Here is a 25,914-nt window from a genome sequence, read left to right on the forward strand (position 1 = left end):
TAAATGGTAGCATTCATGGATTGAAGTGCTATATTATAGAGATACCAAAGACTCTCTTCTAAACACATCTCAAGAGTCAAGCAGTTCTAGCCAAAAATTCACAATCAATAATTCAATCTACTATGTGTGTGTGCATGCTCAGTTGTATCCAACTCTTTGTTGGATACATGGACTGTAGCCTGCCAGACTCCTCTGTTCATGGAAATTTCCAGACAGGAATACTGGAGTGGGTTTCCATTTCCTTTTCCAGGGTTTCTTCCCTACCCAGGGATCCAATCCATGTCCTCCGTGTCTCTGGCTTTGGCAGGCAGATTCTTTGCTACTGTGCCATCTGGGCTCTCCCAAGTGAAAGTGAAAGTAACTCTCCCTGTCCCATTCTTTGTGACCCTATGACCTTAACCCCCCCAGGCTCCTCTGTCCATGGCATTTCCCAGGCAAGAATAAGATAGTCAGTTGCCATGCCCTCCTCCGGGGGATCTTCCCCACAGAGTTATTAAACCCGTATCTCTTAAGTCTCCTGCACTGCAGGATGGGTTCTTTACCAATAGCACCACCTGGGAACATTCAGTCTACTATTGTTAATGTTCAGTCACTCAGTTGTGTCCAACTCTTTGCAACCCCATGAACTGTAACACACCAGTCTTCCCTGTTTTTCATCATCTCCAGGAGATGCTCAAACTCATGTCCATTGAGTCATTGATGTCACACAACCATTTCATCCTTTGTCAACCGCTTCCCCTACCCCTCCTGCCTTCAATCCTTGCCAGCATCAGGGCCTTTTCTAATGAGTTGGCTCTTCTCATCAGATGGCCAAATTATTGGAACTTCAGGTTCAGCATCAGCCCTTCCAATGAATATTCAGGACTGATTTCCTTTAGGATTGACCTGTTTGCTCTCCTTGCAGTCCAAGGGACTCTCAAGACTCTCCTCCAACACCACAGTTCAAAAGCATCAGTTCTTCAGCACTCAGCCTTCTTGTGGTCCAACTCTCACATCAGTCTACTATATAGAATTATTAATTGATTATTTGAAAATATGTAGGAAAAATATGTATCTTTTAACTAAAAAGCTGTATCCCTTGTAAAGTAATTATTATATAATCATTTACTTGATCTGATTTGATGGTTGAAGGAGTAAACTTCACCTACTTCTCACCCCATCTTATGTAAGCAGTTGATGACACTTGAATTTTTACATTTGTTGTTTCATCTCTCTAAGACCTTTTGTTTTACCAATTATTTTTTATGCCCTTTCAAGTCCATGCCTCTGAGAATGGTAGCTGCTTGATCTGTGACAATAGCATGAAGAATTAATTTCTGAGCAGGATTTTTATGAAGGAATAGGAAATAGAGAATAGAAGAGAAGAGGATAGGAGCGCAAATGCAGTTGATTCTAAGATGACAATTTGCATTTATAAAAAATAAATTAAAATGTTCATGCACTGAAGATAAACTTTGACTTTTACACAATTTTATCCACTGACGATGATTTTTGAAATCCATTAATTATAGCTGTGTAAAGTGCTTTTACTATACTCTATTAAATATATTGTTCTTAATCTGGGAGTCTTAAAGTATAAAGAGAAAAAAAAAAGCATTTTTGTGGTAAAAGTTGTCAATTGAACTGTCATTAAACAATTGAATAAAACACATATTTCAAGGGTAAAATGATAAATGATTAGCATTCATATTTACTGGTGTTTCCTTTTTGATTCTTTTTAACATCAGTTGTACAGACCTGTCTATTCTCATTTTTCTTTTGTAAATATCATTTACTAATCTACATTAATATCATTTCTATATTCTCACTTTGTACTTAAAGTATACTTTGAACTGAATATATATGTATTTATTCAGTCAGTTCAGTCACTCAGTCATGTCTGCTTCTGACTTCCTTTAAGATCGACTGGTTGGATACCCTTGCAGTTAAACAAGCGGGGTGACAATATACAGCCTTGACATACTCTTTTTCCAATTTGGAACCAGTCTATTGTTCCATGTCCAGTTCTAACTGTTGCTTCCTGACTTGAATACAGATTTCCTAGAACGCAGGTCAGGAAGTCTGGTATTCCCATCTCCTTAGGAATTTTCCACAGTTTGTTGTGATCCATACAGTCAAAGCCTTTGGTATAGTCAATAAAAGAGAACTAGATGTTTTTCTGGAATTCTCTTCCTTTTTCCATGATCTAACATTTCAGTTCAGTCACTCAGTCCTGTCCGACTCTTTGTGACCACATGGAACTCAGCATGCCAGGCCTCCCTGTCCATCACCAGCTCTCAGGATTTACTCAAACTCATGTTCATTGAGTCATGATGCCATCCAACCATCTTATCCTCTGTCTCCCACTTCTCCTCCTGCCTTCAATCTTTCCCAGCATCAGGGTCTTTTGAAATGAGTCAGATCTTTGCATCAGGTGGCCAAATTATTGGAGTTTCAGCATCAGTCCTTCCAATGAATATTCAGGACTGATTTCCTTTAGGATGGACTGGTTGGAACTCCTTGCAGTCCAAGGGACTCTCAAGAGTCTTGATCAAAAGTATCAATTCTTTGGTGCTCAGCTTTCTTTATAATCCAACTTTCACATCCATACATGACTACTGGAAAAGTCATAGCTTTGACTAGACAGACTTTGTTGGCAAAGTAATGTCTCTGCTTTTTAACATGCTGTCTAGGTTGGTTATAACTTTTCTTCCAAGGAGCAAGTGTCTTTTAATTTCATGGTTGCAGTCACCATCTGCAGTGATTTTGGAGCCCCAAAAATAGTCTGTCACTTTTTCCCCTGTTTCTCCATCTATTTGCCATGAAGTGATGGGACCAGATGCCATGATCTTAGTTTTCTGAATGTTGAGCTTTAAGCCAGCTTTTTCACTCTCTACTTTCGCTTTCATGTGGCAATTTGATCTCTGGTTCCTCTACCTTTTCTAAATCCAGCTTGAACATCTGGAAGTTCTTTGTTCACATACTGTTGAAGCCTGATTTGGAAAATTTTGAGCATTACTTTGGTGGTGTGTGAGATGCATGCAATTGTGCGGTAGTTTGAGCATTCTCTGGCATTGCCTTTCTTTGGGATTTGAATGAAAACTGACCTTTTCCAGTCCTGTGGCCATTGCTGAGTTTTCCAAATTTGCTGGCATATTGAGTGCACCACTTTCACAGCATCATCTTTTAGGATTTGAAATAGCTCAACTGGAATTCCATCACCTCCTTTTGTTTGTAGTGATGCTTCCTATGGCCCACTCAACTTTGCATTCCAGGATGTCTAGCTCTAAGTGAGTGATCACACCATAGTCATTGCTGCATCATAAATATCTTTTTTGTATTGTTCTTTTGTGTATTCTTGCCACCTCTTCTTAATATCTTCTGCTTCTGTTAGGTTCATACAGTTTCTGTCCTTTATTGTGCCCATCTTTGCATGGAATGTTCCCTTGGCATCTCTAATTTTCTTGAAGAGATCTCTAGTCTTTCCCATTCAATTGTTTTCCTCTTTTTCTTTGCATAGTTCACTGAGGAAGGCTTTCTTATCTCCCCTTGCTATTCTTTGGAACTCTGCATTTAAATGGATATATCTTTCCTTTTCTCCTTTGCTTTTAGCTTCTCTTCTTTTCTCAGCTATTTGTAAGGCCTTCTCAGACAGCCATTTTGTCTTTTTGTTTACATTTCCTTTTCTTGCGGATAGTTTTGATCCCTGTCTCCTATACAATATCAAGAACCTCTGTCCATAGTTCTTCAGACATCCTATCTATCAGATCTAATCCCTTGAATCTATTTGTGATTCCCACTGTATAATCATAAGGGATTTGATTTAGGTCATACCTGAATGGTCTAGTGGTTTTCTCTATTCTCTTCAATTTAAGTCTGAGTTTGGCAATAAGGAGTTTATGATCTGAGCTACAGTCAGCTCCCATCTTGTTTTTGCTGACTGTATGTATTTATCATATAATTATAATTTTTCACAACCCATTTATGCACTATCTCAGAATTGAGTATGACTAATCTCAATATGGAGGTACAAGTATATATATATATATATATATATATATATATATATATATATATATATATATGTAAAGAAAAAAATGGAATTTTAATTTAAATAGAGGTATATCTATCATCTATCTTTGGTGGTGGTGGTTAGGTAGCTACCACTAAAGATAGGGTTGCCCAAAGGCTTCCCTGTCCTTCACTATCTCCCAGAGTTTGCTTAAACTTTTATACATTGAATTGGAAATTCCATCCATCCATCTCATTCTCTTTCACCCCTCCTACTTCTGTCCTCAATCTTTCCTAGCATCAGGGTCTTTTCCAATGAGTCAGCTCTTCGCATCAGGTAGCCAAAGTATTACAGCTTCAGCTTCAGTTGTTCCAATTAATATCCAGGGTTGACTTCTTTCAGGATTGACAGGTTTGATCTCCTTGCTGTCCAAGGGACAAGACTAAAGAGTCTACTCCAGCACCAAAATTTGAAAGCATCAAGTCTTCAGTGCTCTTCCTTCTTTAAGGTTCAACTCTCACATCCATATGTGACAACTGGAAAAAAAAAAAAAAGACAGCTTTGACTATATGAACATTTGTTGGTAAAATAATTTATCCATCTTCAGTTGAAAATAATAGAATCAATTTGATTTCATTATTGATCATCCAGTGATGTTCATGTGTAAATGCCTTGTGTTGGTAGAAGATGGTGTTTGCTATGATGAATGTGGGTTTTTTGGCCAAACTTTATTAGCCTTTGCCCTGTTTCATTTTGTATTTCAAGGCCAAACTTGCCTGTTACTCCGCGTATCTCTTGACTTCCTTCTTTTGCATTCTAGTCCCCTGTGATGAAAAGGACATCTTTATTTGGTGTTAGTTCTATAAGGTCTTGTATGTCTTCAACATCACCTTTTTCATCTTTAGTGTTGGGGCATAGGCTTGGATTACTATAATGTTAAATTGTTTGCTGTAAATGAACGAAGACCATTCTTTCATTTTTGAGACTGCAACCAAGTACTTCATTTGGGCTGTATTATTGACTAGGAAGGCTACTCCATTTCTTCTAAGGGATTCTTGCCCACAGTAGTAAATATAATGATCATCTGAATTAAATTCACCCATGCCCCTCCATTTTAGTTTATTGATTCCTAAAATGTTGGTCTTCAACGTTGCCCTCTCCTATTTCAGTTCAGTTTAGTTCAGTCACTCAGTCGTGTCTGACTCTTTGAGACCCCATGAATCACAGCACGCCAGGCCTCCCTGTCCATCACCAACTCCCGGAGTTTACTCAAACTCACGTCCATCGAGTTGGTGATGCCATCCAGTCATCTCGTCCTCTGTCGTCCCCTTCTCCTCCTGCTCCCAACCCCGCCCAGCATCAGGGTCTTTTCCAATGAGTCAACTCTTCGCATGAGGTGGCCAAAGTATTGGAGTTTCAGCTTCAGCATCAGTCCTTCCATTGAACACCCAGGACTGATCTCCTTTAGGATGAACTGGTTGGATCTCCTTGCAGTCCAAGGGACTCTCAAGAGTCTTCTCCAACACCACAGTTCAAAAGCATCAATTTTTTGGCACTCAGCTTTCTTCACCGTCCAACTCTCACATCCATACATGACCTTGACTACATCCAGTTTTCCTTGACTCATGGATCTAACATCCCAGGTTCCTAAGCAAGATAGTTCTATACATTATCAGAATTTGCTTTCACCACCAGACAGCCACAATTGGGCATCGTTTCCGCTTTGGCTCTGCCTCTTCATTCTTTCTGCAGTTATTTCTTTCTCTTCATCAGTAGTATATTGGACACCTACTGACCTGGGGAGACTCATCTTCTGGTGTCATATTTTTTGCCTTTTCATGCTGTTCATGGGGTTCTCAAGACATGAATGCTGAAGTGGTTTGCCATTCATTTATCTTATACTGATACAACCACTCTTTATCTTCAAGGTTATTCAGGTTTTAATCATAGTGTTTCTATTTAATCACCTTTTACTGAAGATCTATTTTGCAAGAAGTTGGCATTTTCTTCTAATTTGAAAAAATGACTTTCCAGACTTGTTAGGCATTCTTCAACTTATCATTTCATCCCATGGCCTTTTAAGTCCATAACTTTTAAAATTATGTCCATTTTATTGTGTTAAAACTCTGATGAGTTTATTCTTGAATGATTCTTTCAGATCGAGTAATGTGTAATTTTATTACTTTAAACTTACAATTTAATATCTTTACTTAGCTTTGGCACTTGACTTGTATTTTGACTTGGTTTATAACTGCAGGTTTTATGAGGAATGAATTCAGTTGAAATTAAGAGGAACTCCTCCAAAATGTTTTAAACAAATGAAATACTTATTTTGGCTCTGTACCAAGAGGTCTGAGATGATCTGACAGTTCACTGATACCCTCAAGGAAACAGCTACTGCTCATCTTCTGACACCTTTATTCTCAGTGTTTGTAGCTTGACCTTCAAGGTCACAGGATGATGATGTCCTTCTAACTTCATCCCATGTCCTAGACAGAACAAGTAAAGAAAAGCTTTCTTTCGGTGTTTAACCTCATTGATAAGGTTTGATTCACAGGTTCCTCTATGTGTGTGTGTGTGTGTTCAGTCACATGTCATTCTTTATGACCCCATAAACTGTAGCCTACCAGACTCCTCTGTCCATGGGATTTTTCCAGGCAAGAATACTGGTGTGGGTTGCCATTTCCTTCTTCAGGGGATTTTTTCCAGCCCAAGGCTCCAACCCACATCTCCAGCGTCTCCTGCATTGGCTGGTGGGGTGGATCGTTTACCACTGCAACACCTTGGAAGCCCTTCCTCTTTATCCTACCCTGAGATAATTGTAAGCCAGACTAGCATATCTAGCATATTTTATTATCCCACTCTTCAGTAAAAACAAAACACCTATGCAATCCAAATATTTCCAAAATTATTTTGTCTTAGAAAATTAGGTGAGTGCTCACATTATCTTCTAACAGTCTATGTTTCTGGCAGAATACCAGAGTGATTCTTTTGCCATGAGTGATAACATATACTTTTTTTTCTGGACATTTTAAAATATTTTATATCCTTTGGAAGTTATCAAATTTCTGAAAGATATATCAAATTGTGGGTCAATATTAACTCTGTTTTTTTAGCATCTGTGTAAATTTATCTTGAAAAATAATCCTTCTTGTCTTATAATTTTTTTTAAGTCTGTGATTATATCTTCCTTTTTTCTTTTCTTTTTTTTCCCCTGCTACTATGTTAGGTGGATGCAGCGCATCTTTGGCTAGTCCTTTATGTCTTTATACACTTTACTCATCTTATTCTTTGGTCTTTTGTTTCCTTATTCCTGAAGAAATCCTTCCTTTTCATCTGCAATCTTCAATTGATTGAAAAATATATTTTTTCAATTGCAGTTCAATTGTTAGCTTTAAAAAATTTTCTTTTGTCTTATTCATAAGGACTTTTTCCTCTTTTGTAAATTCAATCATTTTTCAAATCCTTAAGAAGACAAACATTAGATTTTTTATTTTTATTTCTTTTCTATTAATTGTCATAAATTATTTAGAGCTGTAGTTCTGTGTGTTTATCTTATTTCCTGCAATGTTCCTATTGGATTTTCTTAAATGTTTGGTGATTCTTTGTTGCCTGTTTGGTCTTAAAAGTTTTCTTTGTAAATCCAGAGCAGGACTCAGGCCATGATCCTTCCCCATATACATTTTTTCTGCCTATAGCAATCCTGATTCAGTCCATGACCTTATTCAGCAAAGGGAAGGTAATATATTGAAATATCAGTGAAATAAACAGAATTCTAAAATCACTCTAGGATTTCCCCTGCTGGTATACATGCCATGAGCAAGAGTGAGTTATACGTATTTTACTCCTGAGATTAAGTCATATCAGACTACAGGGCTTTCCCAGTGGCTCAAGGGTAGAGAAGCTGCCTGCAATGCAGGAGATTAAGGAGATGCTGGTTTGAACCCTGCATAAGGAAGATCCCCTGGAGTAGGAAATGGCAACCCCCTTCAGTATTCTTGCCTGGGAAATCTGAGAGATGAGCCTGGTGGGCCGCAGTCCTTGGGGTTGCAAAGAGTTGGACAATATAAGCACACATACCATCATATTACATAGTTGTCCTTAAGATAGAAAGATGAGGGGCTTCCGCGGGTGGCTCAGCGGTAAAGAATTCACCAGGCACAGGAGACATGGCTTTAATCCCTGGTCTGGGAAGATTCCACAGGCCCTGGAGCAACTAACCCAGGGTGCCACAACTATTTGGTTTATGCTGTAGAGGGGGAGCTGCAACTACTGAGCCCACAGGAGGCAGCTGCTGTAGCCCACAAGCCCTAGAGCCCATATTCCACAGCAAGGGAAGCCACTGCAATGGGAAACCTGTGCATGGCAATGAATAGTAGCCCCAGTAAGAAGCAATTACAGAAAAGTCCATGCAGAAATGAAGACCCAGCACAGTCAAAAATAAATAAATAGATAGATAGATAGATAGATAGATAGATAGATAGATAGATAGATAGATAGATAGATGATATGGGTGATCCTGACCTAAATCTAACCATATATGCCCTTTGAAGACATCGTTCTCTCCCATTGATCACAGGTGTGGAAATTAGAGATTTTAAGCATGAGAAGAATTTGAAGCATCAAGTTGAAGAAGCCACATAGAAAGTATAGCAGGTGCCACTTATTAGGTGAAAACAACTTCCGGATGACATTCAATATTGAAACAAGGAATCTAAAGTCTACAACCACAAGAATCTTGGTTCTTACTACAATATGAAGGATTTTGTAATCAGATTTTCTTTAGAGACTCTAGGTGAGAACTCTGCCTAAATGTTACTTTATTTCAGTCATGTATTACCTTGTGAATACTGAGCCATGGTGGTTAGACTTCAGATTTCCGACAGTGGGAGGAAACTGAGAGCATGTTTAAGGCCCAGGCAAGGAGAAAGAAGTTATAAAACTGTATTTCCCTGAACAAACTGCTGTTTGAAATATGAATATTAAAGGCACTGCCTGTGAGAGCTCTGGTGGAAGTGAGGAGCATATTAGATAAATCCAGAACTGGACATGGAACAGACTGGTTCCAAATAGGGAAAGAAGTATGTTAAGGTTGTATATTGTCAACCTGCTTATTTAACTTATATGCAGTATACATCAGGAGAAATGCTGGGCTGGAGGAAGCACAAGCTGGAATCAAGACTCCTGGGAGAAATATCAGTAACCTCAGATATGCAGACAACTCAAGCTTTATGACAGAAATGGAAGAAGAACTGAAGAAGAGCCTCTTGATGAAAGTGAAAGAGGAGAGTGAAATAGTTGGCCTAAAACTCAACATTCAGAAAACTAAGATCATGGCATCCGGTCTCATCACTTCATGGCAAACAAATAGGGAAACAGTAGAAACAGTGGCTGACTTTATTTCTGGTGGCTCCAAAATCACTGTAGATGATGACTGCAGCCATAAAATTAAAAGACATTTACTCATTGGAAGAAAAATTATGACCAAACTAGACAGCATATTAAAAAGCAGAGACATTACTTTGCTAACAAAGGTCCTTCTCATCAAAGCTATGGTTTTTCCAGTAGCCATGTATGGATATCAGAGTAGGACTATAAAGAAAGATGAGCACTGAAGAATTGATGCTTTTGAAGTGTGGTGTTGGAGAAGACTCTTGAGAGTCCCTTGGACTGCAAGGATATTCAACCAGTCCATCCTAAAGGAGATCAGTCCTGAATATTCATTGGAAGGACTAATGCTGAAGCTGAAGCTCCAATATTTTGGCCACCTGATGTGAAGAACTGACTCACTGGAAAAGACCCTGATGCTGGGAAAGATTGAAGGTGGGAGGAGAAGGGGATGACAGAGATGGTTGAATGGCATCACCAACTCAATGGATATGAGTTTGAGTAAACTTTGGGTGTTGGTGATGGACAGGGAGGCCTGGCATGCTGCAGTCCATGGGGTCGCAGAGTTGGACACGACTGAGCAACTGAACTGAACTGAACTGAAATCATCTTGTAAAAAGGCCAAATTATATATAAAAAAAAGAGTTTAGTAGATATCTGACTTTAAATAGTGAGGGCTTAGAAAAAAAGTGAAAAACATGTTATTAGAAAATGTAGGAAGGTAAATTATTAGCATTCTTTATCATGCTAAGGATATTTTATTTTGAGTGATCTAGGCATTGTGCTATTAGACTAATGTAACTTTAGCTATGCAGTGAATTATATGTACACTGTTAATGATAAAGTAATTTGATTTCAATTTTTATTTTTTAGAATCAAGTTTAGCCAAGACTCAGAAAACAGTTGTTTCTATAAAACAGAATATAAGTATTCATAAGTATGAAAACATATCATACAGAAAGACAGGAGAGAGATTGACAGTATGAGGAAATTCCTTAGTCTTTTTACCTTTCCTAAGACAAAATCATTCCCTAAAATTCATAACTAAGTACATAGGGATAAACTTATTATGTAAATATTACAGACATGTAACTGAAAACTACATATAATTATACAAATATTAAACTTTAGGATGAGAGTAGCAGAGAAACAATGAAGATTAAAGTCAGTTGCATCCTTACCTTTCATAGCAGAAAGTAGGTAGATTAGTGCTAACCTGAAAGCATTAAGACATAGACATTTAAGGTTTTCATGAAACGTAGATGTAAAAATCCTGAGGGTAGGTGTGGGCTTGAGACGGTGGCTATTGTTCATGATAGTAAGCACTTATGCATGAATTTACTTGACAAAATAAATGCTATTTGCTACAGAAAAGTTTTTGAACAGATTTAATAAAACATGTCTAAATCTTTTCTGGATTCCAGCACATGATGCACTCCTAGGTCATGTCTTCTTGATGAGATGTAAATTAAGAGTGTTAAGAGTAAAAAGGGACTCAGATTTTAAGGTGAAAAATTCAATGGTAGTATTCATATTCTATTTTAAATTCTTTTAGAGTTGATGTCTTTAAAATTTAATATTTATTTCACAAAACATATTCTTTTAAAAACAGTAAAATGTTGTATTGCAAAATTTCAATATTACTTTTTGCCATATTATTTCCTGAAAATTCACTGACTCAGCATTACATGCCTTAAATTTTCCATTTGTGTGTGTTATGTGCTTTGTCACTCAGTCATGTCTGACTCTTGCGATCCCACGGATCATAGCCCACCAGGCTTCTCTGTCCAGGGTATTCTCCATGCAAGAATACTGCAGTGGGTTGCCATGCCCTCCTCCAGGGCATCTTCTCATCTTCCCAGGGATTGAACCCAGGCCTCCACATTACAGGTGGGTTCCTTACCATCTGAGCACCAGGGTAACCCAAGAATGCTGGAGTGGGTAGCCTATCCTTTCTCCAGGGGTACTTCTTGACCCAGGCATTGAACTGTGGTCTCCTGCATTGCAGGCAGATTCTTTCACCAGTTGAGCTACCAGGGAAGCCATTAATTTTTATACAAATGCTCCAAATATTGAGTGTCTCAAGATCCATCTAAAACATAGAACAATAATGGTTTACTAACTTATCTGTAAAAGAAAGTTGATACTCAAATGCATTTGTTATAGCATCTGGAATATAATATATTTTTAAACTATTTTTGAGTATTTTACACATCCATTTAAGTATTGTGTAAATGGCAAAACTCTATACAATGTTAGGTAGCTGTTAATACTGGTTTAGTGGAATTCACCCAAATAAGAACACATTTATTTAAGATCAACTGACATGAAAAATAACATATGGAGACATTTACAAGGGATGAATTTTTGGTATTTTATTTAAAAACTACTTAAATGACATAAACTTTTATTAATTATAGAACTGTTGGTCTTACAGCCCCATCTTCAATTCTAGAATATGGTTATAAAATGTTTCAATATATGATTAAAATTGTATATTTAAAAATTTGTTATAAATGTGACATAAAGAAAAATAGAATTCTACAGGTATGGTACACAAGGCATTTATACTGTAGCAAGAGGGCACAGCTTTTGCTTTTGTCAAGGTCCTGCTAAGGAGCAAACAGCTTACATTTTGTGAATTATCATCAGTGATGTTTTTCCTCTAAAGTGGGAAAATAGCATACTAATTCTATATCAACCTACCTAAATAAAAAAAAGCACACTATGCCTAAATAACCATGCATGTTGTAAAAATTTTTTAATTAAATTACCAGGTGTGCAAAAATACTTGGTTTTAGTAACTCTAATACCTAGGCACTCAGAAAATAACCCAACATCAAGGAACTTGGAAATGAACAAAAATATAGTGTGTCAAGCACTGAATATATTTTAAGCGTTTTCATATCTAAAACTACAATTTACTGTTACAACACTGCCATGCAGTAAATCGGATTATGGTTTGAACATTACAATTGAACAAGTAAGAGATTAGATCAAGTATCTCTGTAATTGATATTGACATCAACCAGGCTGACTGTTTTCCAAAATGTGGAAGCTGTGACAATAATAAAAATAACATTTATATCCCAGTGTTTTACATACATTATCTCATTTTACCATAACACAGCAATCAGTTATGTTTCACTCTGTACGTCCATGTAACACTTAACACCCAGATCCACATTGCACAGAAGACAAATAAGATAAAAAATAAACCCAGCAGTAACTCTAAATCCAAATAACTCACTTGTGAATTTATTTGTTCTCTGTACTACCACTTATTGATTACTATACTTATTGATAGACTATTTCCTTCAAATTATAAAGGAAAACGTTACTTAAAATTATTTTTTATTGGAGGATCCTGTCATATGCTCTGGCTCTTTAAAACAAAGGTAACATCTTACATTAGCTCCACATAGTGTAAAGATTACTTGAAAAATTTCCATTTGTAAGTTACCATATTCTAGGAAATAATAGCATTTATGAAAAAAAAAAGTCAATGAAAATGAAACATCCCCAAAACAATTAGATTAGTGTTTTGTGACTTATGATACATGAGCTTCTTTAAGAACTAATTCCGTTCATTTCAAGTCACTAGTTCAGCTTTGAGAATATAAGCATTTTTTGCCATTGTTTTCTAAAGGGCAGATCATGCTGTTTCTATTTGGCATACTATTTTCAAAATGTCACAAAATGGCAAGGAGTAAAGAATCAGACCAAGAGAAACACGTTTTACATATTTAATTACAAAAGAGAGAACAGAAAAAAAAAATATTTCCAAGGCTTTCAAATAACTTTTGTCTAGAATATGTGAGAATATTTCATTTATGACTATAAATAGAGAAATAATCATCTCTTGATTACCTGTGCACAGGTATATAGTGTTTAAGCATATTTATGCTTGAAACCATTTAGAAATGCTATTCTAAATGAGGTTAGAATGAACATTGTTTCCAAGTCTTTGCTTCTCCACCCTCCCACCCATATGTATATATAAAGACAGATGATGATGTCTGATTTGGCTCAAAGGAAGGCAATGCCAAGGAATGCTCAAACTACCGCACAATTGCACTCATCTCACACGCTAGTAAAGTAATGCTCAAAACTCTTCAAGCCAGGCTTCAGCAACGTGAACTGTGAACTTCCAGATGTTCAAGTTGGTTTCAGAAAAGGCAGAAAAACAGACATCAAATTGCCAACATCCACCAGATCATCGAAAAAGCAAGAGTTCCAGAGAAACATCTATTTCTGCTTTATTGACTATGTCAAAGCCTTTGACTGTGTGGATCACAATAAACTGTGGAAAATTCTGAAAGAGATGGGGTACCAGACCACCTGACCTGCCTCTTGAGAAACCTGTATGCAGGCCAGGAAGCAACAGTTAGAACTGGACATGGAAAAATAAACTGGTTCCAAATAGGAAAAGGAGTATATCAAGGCTGTATATTGTCACCCTACTTATTTAACTTATATGTAGAGTACATCATGAGAAATGCTGGGCTGGAAAAGCACAAGCTGGGATGAAGAGAGATAGAGAAATATCAATATCTATTGGGAGAAATATCAATAACCTCAGATATACAGATGACACCACCCTTATGGCAGAAAGTGAAGAAGAACTAAAGAACCTCTTTATGAAAGTGAAAGAGGAGAAGAGAGTGAAAAAGTTGGCTTAAAGCTCAACAGTCAAAAACTATAATCATGGCATCTAGTCCCATCACTTCATGGTAAATAGATAGGGAAACAGCAGAAACAGTGGCTGATTTAATTTTGGTGGGTCCAAAATCACTGCAGATGGTGATTGCAGCCATGAAATTAAAAGATCTTTAACTCCTTGGAAGGAAAGTTATGACCAACCTAGACAGCATATTAAAAGGTAGAGACATTACTTTGTCAACAAAGGTCCATCTAGTCAAGACTATTGTTTTTCCAGTAGTCATGCATGGATGTGAGAATTGGACTGTAAAGAAAGCTGAGCACTGAAGAATTGATGCTTTTGAATTGTCGTGTTGGACAAGACACTTGGAGTCCCTTGGACTGCAAGGATATTCAACCAGTCCATCCTAAAGGAGATCAGTCCTGGGTGTTCATTGGAAGGACTGATGTTGAAGCTGAAACTCCAATACTTTGGCCACCTGATGTGAAGAACTGACTCATTTGAAAAGACCCTGATGCTCTGAAAGACTGAGGGCAGGAGGAGAAGAGGATGACAGAGGATGAGATGGTTGGACAGCATCACTGACTCAATGGACATGAGTTTGGGTAGACTCCAGGAGTTCATAATAGACAGGGAGGTCTGGCGTGCTGTGTTTCATGGGGTCACAAAGAGTTGGACAGGACTGAGTGACTGAACTGAACTGAACTGAACTGAACTATGATCAGATTGTTTTGGGGAAATATTTAGCAACTTTTTTTTTTCTGCTTGCTTAAAAGTACCATTTTTCTGTTATTTCAACCATTTTTATTCTTCCCAGTATATTTATGCAACTCTTCTGATGATACCTAAATGTTAAAGCCCCATGACATCCAAGCAGATGTCTATCGAAATACTATTCACTGTTAAATTATTACCCTATATGTAACACAAGTGAAATGTAGCCCAAACTGAACTCTATTTCTCCAGTTTGGAGTCTGCTGTTTTCTAGAATTTTGTCATCCATCTATGCCATGATCATTTTCTTTCAAATCAAAGTCCTTAGAAACATCATTGATTCATTCACTTCCACCAATGCTTTGTGCATCAGTCTTTAAATTTTCCAGATTTCAAAATATGATCTTCTTAACCACTTTGCTATCTAAATGCACACTTCATCTTTCTCTGGCTAAAATTGTGTAGTTTCTTGTTAATAATATTAAATTTCCTTCAACTCTACTAAAAGACTCTATCTTCTGTTCCTACCCTCTGCCATATCTGTATTGGATTTATTCTCTGCAAATCAACTATGACACAATAATAACTACCTATCTTCTTTAACTTGATATTGCTCCTAGATTGCATTACAAATATCATATAATGACATAAAAAGTTCATGAAAATCTGGTCTCAGCCTTGCTCTCATATTTTCTTTTCTGCTTTCCCACATGCCTCATGAAAATGACACTATTTTCCTGATAAACTTCTTGCTTGTCATTAATTGAATAATGTATGGATAATATGCATCCGGTCCCATCTCTTCATGGCAAATAGATGAGGAAACAGTGGAAACAGTGGCTGACTTTATTTTTCTAGGCTCCAAAGTCACTGCAGCTCATGATTTCAGCCATGAAATTGAAAGACACTCCTTGGAAGGAAAATTATGACCAACCTGGACAGCATATTAAAAAACAGAGACATTACTTTGTCAACAAAGGTCCGTCTAGTCAAGGTTATGGTTTTTCCAGTGGTCATGTGTGGATGTGAGAGTTGGACTATACAGAAAACTGAGTGCCGTAGAATTGATGCTTTTGAACTGTGGTGTTGGAGAAGACTCTTGAGAGTCCCTTGGACTGCAAGGAGATCCAACCAGTCCATCCTAAAGGAAATCAGTCCTAGGCGTCTATTGGAAGGACTGATGTTGAAGCTGAAACTCCAATACTTTGGCCACCTGAAACGAAGAGCTGACTCATTGGAAAAGACCCTGATGCTGAGAAAGATTGAGGGCAGGAGGTGAAGGGGACAAGAGAGGATGAGATGGTTGGATGGCATCACCAACTCAATGGACATGGATTTGGGTGGACTCTGAGAGTTGGTGATGAACAGGGAGGCCTTGCATGCTGTGGTTCATGGGGTCTCAAAGAGTCGGACATGACTGAGCGACTGAACTGAATGAACATGCTTTATGTTGTTTCTTTCCACATGTGTGTCTCTTTTTCTGAAGTAGCCTTTCTGCATTCTTCATTCAACAAAAATCTCCTTTTAAATTCTATTATTATCACATTTTAGCTTCCTACTGGCTTTTCTTAATATTTTTTTAAGAAATCAAAATTTGCATAAATTTTGCAAGTATATAAAAACTTTTCCCCTGAACCTTTGAACCAGTACTATTATCATTCAGAGGTTAACCACAGAAGCAGAATCAGTAGAGGATGAATATATTTGAATATATATTATAAGGACTCGGCTATGTGATTTTGGAGATCAGTTAAGGAAGTCTGAAATCCACAAGGCTGGCAGTCAAGAAGGGAAGATCATTGTTGCTCATTCACTAAATCATGTCCTACTCTTTGCAACCCCATGCACTTCAACACACCAGGCCTTTCTGTCTTTCACAATCTCCTGAAGTTTTCTCAAACTCATATCCATTGAGTTGGTGATACTGTCTAACCATTTAATCCTCTGCTGCCCATTTTTCCTTTTGCCTTCAATCTTTCCTAGCATCAGGGTCTTTTTCCAATAAGTTAACCTTTCACATCAGGTAACCAACATATTAGAGCTTCAGCACTAATCCTTCCAGTGAAGATTGAGGGTCGATTTCCTTTTGGATTGACTGGTTTGATCTCCTTGCAGTCCAAGGGACTCTCAAGAGTGTTCTTAAGCATCACAATTGGAAATCGTTAATTCTTCAGTGCTCAGCATTCTTTATGGACTATGTATGGACCACATCCATACATGACTGCTGGAAAAACCATATCTTTGAATATACGGACCTTTGTCAGCAAAGTGATATTTCTGCTTTTTAACATGCTGTCTAGGTTTGAAATAGCTTTTATTTCAAGGAGCCAGTGTCTTTTAATTCAAGGCTGTAGTAACCGTCCATGGTGATTTTTGAGCTCAAGAAAAGAAAATCTCAGCTTTTCCCCCATCTATTTGCCATGAAGTGATGGGACTGGATGCCATGATCTTAGTTTTTTGAATGTTGAGTTTCAAACTAGCTTTTTCACTGTTTCCTTTCACCCTCATCAAGAGGTTCATTTGTTTCTCTTCAAATTCTGCCATTAGAATGGTACCTGAAGTGTTGATAATTCTCTCGGTAATCTTAATTCTAGGTTGCAAATCATCCAGCCAGGCATTTTGCATGATGAAGTTAGCATATAACTTAAATAAGCAAAGTGATTGTATACAAATTTCTTATACTCCTTTCCCAATTTTGAACCAGTCATTTGTTCCATATACAGTTCTAACTGCTGCTTCCTTTATCTGCACACAGGTTTCTTAGGAGACAAGTAAGATGACTTGCTCTAATTTGGCTAATGACTTTAAAGCTGGATTGTTCATTAATACAAGGGTAGAGAATGGGAAGAGGAACAGACTATTAACTTTATAGCAAAATCTTTGGTAGATTCTCTGGAGGTTACAATAGTTCAGTTCAGTTCAGTCACTCAATCGTGTCCGACTCTTTGCAACCCCATGAATCGCAGCACGCCAGACCTCCCTGTCCATCACCAACTCCTGGAGTTTACTCAAATCCATGTCCATCGAGTCAGTGATGCCAGCCAACCATCTCATCCTCTGTTGTCCCCTTCCCCTCCTGCCCCCAATCCGTCCCAGCATCAGGGTCTTTTCCAATGAGTCAACACTTTCATGAGGTGGCCAAAGCATTGGAGTTTCAGCTTCAGCATCAGTCCTTCCAATGAACACCCAGGACTGATCTCCTTTAGGATGGACTGGTTGGATCTCCTTGCAGTCCAAGGGACTCTCAAGAGTCTTCTCCAACACCATAATTCAAAAGCATCAATTTTGGGGTGCTCAGCTTTCTTCACAGCCCAACTCTCACATCCATACAAGACCACTGGAAAAACCATAGCCTTGACCAAACAGACCTTTGTTGGCAAAGTAATGTCTCTGTTTTTTAATATGCTATCTAGGTTGGTCATAACTTTCCTTCCAAGGAGTAAGCGTCTTTTAATTTCATGGCTGCAATCACCATCTGCAATGATTTTACCTGTAGGAAATCAATATACCTTTTCAAATTATACCATCACTCAGATATTAAAGAATCTGCCTGCAATGCAGGAGAACTTGGTTTGATCCCTCTGTTAGGAAGATCCCCTGGAGAAGGGAATGGCAACCCACTCCATTATTCCTGCCTGGAGAATTCCATGGACAGAAGAGCCTGGTGGGCTACAGTCCATGTGGTTGCAAATTGTTGGACACAATTAAGAGACTAACTGTTTCACTTCATAAACAAGGTAAATGTGCCATTCACCCTTTATGCTCTAGCATTATATATTTTAATTCTACCTGTTATGAACTTCATGATACATTGTTAGTATCTTGCTTTAAAAGACCAGTAATTCTTTAAATAAAATACAAGTAGATATGTTATAAAATGACATTCTATTTTTTGCCTGGACATATACTTTTCATGGTATTCATTCTGTCTTGTATGATCTGGTATATTCCCTTTGTCTGGAGAACTTTCTTTAGCTTTTCTTAAAATATGAGTATACCGACAAAATATTATTTCAATTTTTATGTCTGAAAATCTGTTTAACATTTGTTGCTTAAAAATATATTTGGATAAATATGTTTGAGGTCATATTTCCTTTTTTCTTTGTCATTCATTGTCCTATATTTATCCCCAAGTTAATTGATCTTCTTTGTATTTATCCTAAATGGATTTTCTTCATTCTCTTATATTTGTGAGTTGCTATTTTGAACACTTTGGAATCCACAATGCTGCAAGGTTTTGATATGGTCACGTTGTGAGCTGACTAGACTCCAAGTCTGTAAGACTAAGATTACTGAACATTAGACTAAGTAAAAATTGATTGCAAGATGACATGTTTGAGACACTGTGATACCAGAAGTAGCCAAATTCATGAGTCTCTGATAGTGCCAGACTTGAGAACACAGGATAGGATTTGTGTTTTTCAATCATAGTCCCAACTTTTGCTTCCTCAGAAAATTCCCATCAAAGAGAATTACCTGTTGAAGAGGATTGACTGTGTCTTGGAGGTTCTTTCAGATTAAAATATCACATATTAGCCCAGAGTTCATCAAAATGTGTCTATTTTCCCAATTGCTGTCTTTCTCAGGCTACAGAAAATGTCTCCCATGCCTGCTCTGATTTCAACCTCAACAAATAGCCCCATGTATAAATTTTCTTGTCCCTTTTTTGTCTGTCAAGGGTGCCTCCCAACAGAGTTGGTTCTTACATATTTATGTCCATAGCTCCTTATTACAGCTTTAAAGAAAACCATTTCTTTTTTTAATACTGAGATTTCTTGTTACTTCTGTAGGTGTGAAGGTTATCCATAGCCATCTTAACATAATCCAAATGGAACTGTTCAAGTCTCACTTTCAAATGCTTTCCTGAGTTAAATTCCCCAATCCTATGGAAATAGGATGACTATTAGAAGTGATTGTCCTTTTTTTTTTTTTTTTTTTTTTTTTACTATTATAAGATTTACTGATGCTGTTGTTGTTCAGTCACTAAGTTGAGTCTGACTCTTTGCCATCCCAAGGGCTACAACAAGCCAGGCTTCCCTGTTCTTCACCATCTCCCAGAGTTTGCTCAGACTCATGTCCATTGAATTGGTGATGCCATCCAACCATCTCATCCTGTCGTCCTCTTCTCTTGCCTTCAATCTTTATGAACATTAGAGTCTTTTCCCATGGGTCGACTCTTCATATCAAGTAGCCAATGGATTGGCATTTAAGCTTCATCATCAGTCCTTCCAATGACTATTCAGGGTTGATTTCCTTTAAGATTGAGTGGTTTGATCTACATGCAGTCCAAGAGACTGTCAAGAATCTTCTCCAGCACCACAGTTTGAAAGCATCAATTCTTTGGTCCTCAGCCTTCTTAATGGTCTAACTCTCACATCTGTACATGACTACTGGAAAAACCATAGCTTTGACTATATAGAGCTTCATCAGCAAGATTATTTCTCTGCTTTTTAATATGCTGTTTAGTTCTGTCATAGCTTTTCTTCCAAGGAGCAAGTGTCTTATGATTCCATGGTTGCAATCACCTTCCTCAGTGATTTTAGAGGTCAAGAAAATAAAATCTATCACTGTTTCCAATTTCCCACCAGCTATTTTCCATGAAGTGATGGGAGTGGATGTTTTGATATTATTTTTTTTTAAAGTTGAGTGTTAAGTCAGGTTTTTCACTCTCTTCTTTCACCCTCATCAAGAAACTACTTAGTATTTTTTTTTCACTTTCTGCCATTAAGGTAGAATCATCTGCATATCTGAGTTTATTGATATTTCTCCCAGCAATCTTGATTCCAGCTTGTGTTTCATCCAGCCCAGCATTTTGCATGATGTACTCAGCATGTACTCATTCATGTACTGTTGAAGCCTAGCTTGAAGGATTTCAAGCATTACCTTGCTAGCATGTGAAATGAGCACAACTGTAAATTACTTTGAACATTTTTTGGCATTGCCCTTCTTGGAGACTGAAATGAAACCTGAGCATTTTCAGTCCTATGACCATTGCTGAGTTTTCCAAATTTGCTGTCATATTGAGTGCAGCACTTTCAGAGCATCTTTTAGAATTAGAAATAGCTCAGCTGAAATTCCATCACCTCTGCTGGCTTTGTTCATAGTAATGCTTTCTAGAACCCACTTGACCACAATCCAGGATATCTGGCTCTAGGTTAGTGACCACACCATCATGGTTATCCAGGTCTCCCACTTTGCAGGTAGATTCTTTACTGTCTGAGCCACCAGGGAAGCCCAAAGTGAACGTGGCTCAGTCATGCCTGACTCTTTGCAGCCCCATGGACTTTAGCCCACCAGGCTCCTCTGTACATGGAATTTTCCCGACAAGCATACTGGCATAAGTTGCCATTTTCTTCCCCAGGATATTTTCCTGATCCAGGGATCAAACCTGGGTCTCCTGCATTACAGGCAGATTCTTTACTGTCTGAGCTGCCGGGGGAGACTAAACTTTAATTCCATTCTGGAAAAAAAAAAATTCTTGGTACTGCTAGAGACTAAAAGAGTGGTTTGTAGCTTTCATGTGCTGTATTTCTTCTATGTGCAAAAGCCTGACTTAAAAACCTGCTTTAAAACTTGCAGAGCCCTAGTGTATTTCGTTATCACAATTTCCAGATGGGCCATGGAACATATCATTAGATGAGAAATAAGATTTAAAAGTTTCTACTAGAGAAAAACATCAATGCTATTAAGTCTGCAAAGGAGAAAGCTCTGAGTATCATGACAACTCTTTCCATACACATACAAAATTACTAAAAATGTAGCATCATCCAGGTATTTTCCATCTGTACTAGTGGACTGAGAGTGGAAAGGCTATTACAACAGAAGAATGGATGAAAATTAACTACAGAACAAAAGTACTCCAGTGATAATTGCCTTTTAAAATGTAATGACCTAATATATTTTCCTTCCTTAAGAAGGAGGCTGACATCACAGAAGTGGAGGGATCTTTCTGTGAGTGTTCCATTAGGGACTCATGGTAGATCTTTTTCAATTCTGGAAGTGCAATTCTCATAGTCGTGAAAGGGATAACTAGTGAACTGAATGTAATGAGAAAGAAATAGTCCAGTGCTGCACACATCTTAAGACCTTTTAATTTAGCAAGTAACCATATGACCAAATGGCCAAAAATAATACTTAAATGCTATATTTGGATATTGAAACATAGGTTTAGTTTGTATTTTTGTCTCTGGAAATGATTTAAATGCATAGCTTTTAAATGCAGAAGTTTAAATATGATGCAATAGTAAATCAACTGGTATACATCTATTGTCATGATAGTAAAATTTTAGAAATAGTATAATTATTATTTGATCTTGCCAAACATAAACACATAGCATTTAATAGGAAAATATAAAAATATACACTAATTGAAAGTGAAAGTGAAAGTCACTCAGTCTGACACTTTGCAACTCATGGACTACACAGTCCATGGCATTCTCCAGGCCAGAATACAGAAGCGAGCAGCCCTTCCCTTCTCCAGGGTATCTTCCCAACCCAGGGATCAAACACAGGTCTCCTGCATTGTGGGCAGATTCTTTACCAGCTGAGCCGTGAGGGAAGCCCACTTTCACTTTCATAATATTTATCTTTTTTTAGAGCTTATAATTTTCTGTAAAAAATGTCCAGTTTTTTTTTTGCATTCTCTATTTTTTTGAACAATAATCTTACTTTTGTTCATATTTCTAATTCCTACAGGTTTATGTTTTTAGAAGGATACAAAAAAAAAAAATCCTGGACATTTTTACCGACAATTAAAAGCTATAAAAGAAGATAAATATTATGAAAGTGAAAGCCATTCAGTCATGTCCTACTCTTTTTGACCAACTCTTTTTGTACTGTATAGTCCACAGAATTCTCCAGACCAGAATACTGAAGTGAGTAGCCAATTCCCCAAGGGAACTTCCCAACCCAGTGATCGAACCCAGATCTCCCTCATTGTAGGCAGATTCTTTACCAACTGATCCACAAGGGAAGCCCAAGAATACTGGAGAGAACAACCTACCCTTTATCCAGTGGATCTTCCCAAACCAGGAATCAGTCAGGGGTATCCTGCTTGGCAGGTGGATTCTTTACCAACTGAGCTATCAGGGAAGTCCTAAAATTAAATTAAATTTAAATTAAAATTTTACTAAAATTAGGAAAAATTAGGAATGCTAACTCTATTGAAAGCTATTCTTTCTGCTCCACAAAAACTCAGGCTTATCAGAATAGGTTAGCAACTGTTTGCCAGATCAACATTGTTAATCACATCATGTGTGGACATTTATGTATGTATTGTCTCTCTGTGGAATAAAGTCACATTCTAGGCACTTTATCACAAACTAATAAAAAATAAGCTTTTGGTATGCAAATATGTACAACTTCACAATACAGGGAGAGACAGGAAATTAAAATTTAAGGGTTTTTTTTTTAATTTATTAGCATTTAGCTAGAGGGAATAACGGAGAAGATATTTGGCACCCCACTCCAGTACTCTTGACTAGACAATGCCAAGGACGGAGGAGCCTGGTAGGCTGCAGTCCATGGGATCACAGATTCACTTTCACTTTTCACTTTCATGCATTGGAGAAGGAAATGGCAACCCACTCCAGTATTCTTGCCTGGAGAATCCCAGGGATGGTGGAGCCTGGTGGGCTGCCATCTATGGGGTCGCACAGAGTCGGACACGACTGAAGCGGCTTAGCAGCAGCAGTAGCAGAGGGAATAAAGGCATTCCATTTGTTTCATCAAATCAGTCTATTTATAGGTCTCTTTTTATTCAGATAATAGGAAAAGTGAAAAATAGGAGTGGATTAGACCCCAATGAGGGCCATGGTGCCTGGATCCTGCCATCGGTTCAGTTCAGTCTCTCAGTCGTGTCCGACTCTGTGACCCCACAAACCGCAGCACACCAGGCCTCCCTGTCCATCAACAACTCATGGAGTATACCCAAAGTCATGTCCATTGAGTTGGTGATGCCATCTAACTATCTCATCCTCTGCCGTCCCCTTCTCCTCCCACCTTCAGTCTTTCCCAAAATCAGGGTCTTTTCAAATGAGTCAGTTCTTCACATCAGGTGGCCAAAATATTGGAGTTTCACCTTCAACAGCAGTCCTCCCAATCAACACCCAGGACTGATTTCCTTTAGGATGGACTGGTTGGATCTCCTTGCAGTCCAAGGGACTCTCAAGAATCTTCTCCAACATCACAGTTCAAAAGCATCAGCTTGCTTTACAGTCCAACACTCACATCCATACATGACTACTGGAAAAACCATAACCTTGACTAGATGGACCTTTGTTGACAAAGTAGTGTCTCTGCTTTTCAATATGCTGTCTAGGATGGTCATAACTTTCCTTCCAAGGAGTTAAGCATCTTTTAATTTCATGGCTGCAATCACCATATGCAGTGATTTTGGAGCCCAAAAAAACAAAGTCAGCCACTGTTTCCACTGTTTCCCCATCTATTTTCCATGAAGTGATGGGACCAGATGCCATAATCATAGTTTTCTGAATGTTGAGCTTTAAGACAAATTTTTCACTGTCCTCATTCACTTTCATCAAGAGGCTTTTTAGTCCCTGCCATAAGGGTGGTGTCATCTGCATATCTGAGGTTATTGATATTTCTCCTGGCAATTTTGATTCCAGCTTGTGCTTCCTCCAGCCCAGGGTTTCCCATGATGTACTCTGTATATAAGTTAAATAAGCTGGTGACAACATACAGCCTTGATGTACTCCTTTTCCTATCTGGAACCAGTCTGTTGTTCCATGTTCAGTTCTAACTGTTGCTTCCTGACCTCCATACAGCTTTCACAAGAGGCAGGCCAGGTGGTCTGGTATTCCCATCTCTTTCAGAATTTTCCACAGTTTATTGTGATCCACACAGTCAAAGCCTTTGGCATAGTCAATAAAGCAGAAATAGATGTTTTTCTGGAACTCTCTTGCTTTTTCGATGATCCAGAAGATGTTGGCAATTTAATCTCTGGTTCCTCTACCTTTTCTAAAACCAGCTTGAACATTTGGAAGTTCCTGGTTCACATATTGCTGAAGCCTGGCATGGAGAATTTTGAGCATTACTTTACTAGTGTGTGAGATGAGCACAATCGTATGGTAGTTTGAGCATTCTTTGGGATTGCCTTTCTTAGGGATTGGAAGGAAAACTGACCTTTTCCAGTCCTGTGGCCATTGCTGAGTTTTCCAAATTTGCTGGCATATTGAGTGCAGCACTTTCATAGCATCATCTTTCAGGATTTGAAATAGCTCAACTGGAATTCCATCTCTTCCACTAGCTTTGTTTGTAGTGATGCTTTCTAAGGCCCACTTGACTTCACATTCCAGGATGTCTGGCTCTAGGTGAGTGATCACACCATCATGAGTATCTGGGCCGTGAAGATCTTTTTGTATAGTTCTTCTGTGTATTCTTGCCTCCTTTTCTTAATATCTTCTGCTTCTGTTAAGTCCATACCATTTCTGTCCTTTATTGAACCCATTTTTGCTTGAAATGTTCCCTTGGTATCTCCAATTTTCTTGGAGAGATCTCTAGTCTTTCACATTCTGTTGTTTTCCTCTATTTCTTTGCATTGATCGCTGAGGAAGGCTTTCTTATCTCTCCTTGCTATTCTTTGGAACTCTGCATTCAAATGGGAATATCTTTCCTTTTCTCCTTTGCTTTTCGCTTCTCTTCTTTTCACAGCTATTTGTAAGGCCTCCCTAGGCAACCATTTTTCCTTTTTGCATTTCTTTTCCATGGGGATGGTCTTGATCCCTGTCTCCTGTACAATGATACGAACCTCCATCCATAGTTTATCAGGCTCTCTGTCTATCAGATCTAGTCCCTTAAATCTATTTCTCACTCCCACTGTATAGTCATAAGGGATTTGATTTAGGTCACACCTGAATAGTCTAGTGGTTTTCCCTACTTTCTTCAATTTAAGTATGAATTTGGCAATACGGAGTTCATGATCTGAGCCACAGTCAGCTCCTGGTCTTCTTTTTGCTGACACTATAGAGCTTCTCCATCTTTGGCTGCAAAGAATATGATCAATGTTGACAGTGATGTTTCAGTGAAACATGTTTCAGTGTTGACCATCTGGTGATGTCCATGTGTAGAGTCTTCTCTTGTGTTGTTGGAAGAGGGTGTTTGCTATGACCAGTGTGTTCTCTTGGCAAAACTCTATTAG

Source organism: Cervus elaphus, chromosome 31 (assembly GCF_910594005.1).
Source record: "Cervus elaphus chromosome 31, mCerEla1.1, whole genome shotgun sequence".
In the NCBI taxonomy this organism is placed as follows: Eukaryota; Metazoa; Chordata; class Mammalia; order Artiodactyla; family Cervidae; genus Cervus; species Cervus elaphus.